The sequence below is a fragment of the Gavialis gangeticus genome, unplaced genomic scaffold, assembly GCF_001723915.1.
Source record: "Gavialis gangeticus isolate Ggan-Ray unplaced genomic scaffold, GavGan_comp1, whole genome shotgun sequence".
In the NCBI taxonomy this organism is placed as follows: domain Eukaryota; kingdom Metazoa; phylum Chordata; order Crocodylia; family Gavialidae; genus Gavialis; species Gavialis gangeticus.
The window spans coordinates 7,960,143-7,962,598 of NW_017728993.1; positions in this window are offsets into that span (position 1 = coordinate 7,960,143).

Sequence of the window (2,456 nt, forward strand, 5' to 3'; positions counted from 1 at the left end):
GACCCTTAATCTATGAATCTATGAATCTATGAAAAAATATTAGGATCACATCAATCCAGTTCCCCTTCCTTTTTCCCCCTTGGTCCAATTTTTGTGTCTGAGATTTAAATGTGTCATCTCAATTTAGGATGGGCCCCTTTTTATAAATGTTCCCAATTTCCAGCAATTATATCCCCCTCAGCTCCGCTATCGAAGGACAAAGAAAGCGTCTCTTTTCCGTGCTTAGGAGGGTTTGGTTGAGTCTTTGCAATGGCAGGGAGGGACAGGGACATCAATACGGTGACTTGAATGGGACGCCTTCCCACGGCTGCTTTGTCGGATGAAGATAGTCCAGCTGAGTGGACACAAATCGTGCCATTGCTGATCCTCCCCCCCCCCCGAACTTCGTCATGCTGAGACTCCAACTTCAAAACCTTTCTGACAGGCTGGCAGAGCTGAAACAGGGCCGGAGGGACTGAGAGGTGAGCTTCTGACAAGTTGCAAAGCCACGGGTCGGAAAAAAGGGCTCTGACAGCTCCGGAGGACAGCAGGGTGCTAGAAATGTCAGCGTAACGCTGCCTGATTTCTTGGCCCGGATCCGGAATGGGTGCAAGCCCCGTGCTGGTTCCAGCTGGCCATGCTGATTTACACCCTTTGTGGAGGTGCCCCCTTTGTCATAACCGCAAAGGTTCAGGGCTGAGTAAGTGCGCGAGACCCGAGGGATGGATTTTCCCGCGGTCTGAAGTAGGCACGAACTGGCCTGAAATACCTGGAGAGAAGGAAGCTCTCTGATGGCAGGATGCTGGTCTGCACCATACAGCTGCCTGCTCGGTGCCCAGTGCCAGAAGATGGTAGGGGCCTTCCTTCAGCAGGCAGGAAGGTCCTTTTGCCATCGCTGCTGGGAACTCAATGCCAACAGCATTCATTAGTTTTATTCCTCAGCAGCTCGAGATGATGCTGGGGTCTGAGATACTCCTGAGGATGAAGAGGGCTGGGAATGGCTCTTTTCAACCCCAGCAACTTGTGCAATGGGTCAGAGCAGAGCCGTCCATAGCTGGCTTTCGTAGTTGTTAGGGGCTGGCAGGGACCTTGCAGATCAATGCTATTTACTTCCGAGTTGATTCACTCCTTCCATTTTGAGGCCACTGAGTCTCCCAGGGTTGGCACTAAACCAGGATGGTCCTTCCCAAGAGGGGGATATGAACCTCTCTGAAGATGGGTGACACCAAAGGAGGGGGCCTGAGAACAAGAAAGGAGCTGATAAACTTAAAGGAGCTGAAGAAAAGGAAAACAAGGTGCACAATCAACCTGCGCAACTGGCTACCACCAGATCCTTGACCTCAATGGTCCAGAAGGGATCAAAAATGATGTGCTTGTATAGACAGCGAGACAATTCACCGCTCGCTTAGACAGGATACCAAGTAATAAGACAGACGAAGAGTGTGTAAGGGATATCTGAAAGCCCACACTTCAGAGTATAAGCCGACCGCTGATCAGGGGTTTAAGAAGTTACGGGCTGCCTGCTCTTTAGTAGCAGAAACAATACAAGGTTTTGTGCACTTTTTTTTATGAAGCATCTGGCACCAAATGCTTTTGGGGATGGACCCCACGGGCCCCTGATCAGGCCTGATCATCCCCGTCTTCTTGAAACCGTGCGAGTTCTTGGGCAAGGGAAAAAAAGGAAGGCAAGAAACCATACAATAAGGTGGAACAACCTGCAGACAGAAAAAACAGTCAAACCTCATAGTGGAAGAATAAAATTCTTTAAAAATGGCAAGATTTCAAAAATAATAGTTTTTGTGTTCCTTACACTAGTTTTCTTTTGCAGGAGGATCTAAGGTTCAAATTTTCAAGGTTTTCTCCATAGCACTCAGGACTAGAAATATTATTTTTAAAAATATAAAAAACCCAGAACTTTTCAAGTAATAACCTGATGCAAACAGCAGTGACTTTAAGAAAATATTTCCAGACTCCCCATAAAACTGCAAGATTTGGCAACGTATATATTTGTTGGAGAAAACTTATGCAAAGTTTGTTGTGGAACAAATGATTTAGCCACATGGTTAACTGAGTTTGTGTATGAAGTTGCCTTGCGTGTGATCAGAAGTACAGCATGGTTGTACAACTGGTCATTAAGCTACCATAACTGTAGCCTGCAATGCTAGGACAGAGCAAAACAGCATATTTATCAGCGCAGTGCAGAGAGGATAGAAACCCACTGGAGCCTTAGAATGAAGCTAGGAAGCTGATATAATTCCTGTAGCTCATAACTCTGCCTTTCTGTGTCAAGCCTTGGAAGAGAATATGATTTATTTATTTATTTTTACAAATAGCCTCTAAAACAGCGGTGGGCAATTATTTTGGCTAGAGGGCCACTTAATGAGTTTTGGTGAGCTGTCGAGGGCTGCAAAGGTAGCCTCACCCCTTGACAGGTTACCCACCCACTGGTCCCCATTTTGGGATGGAAGAACTGCCCC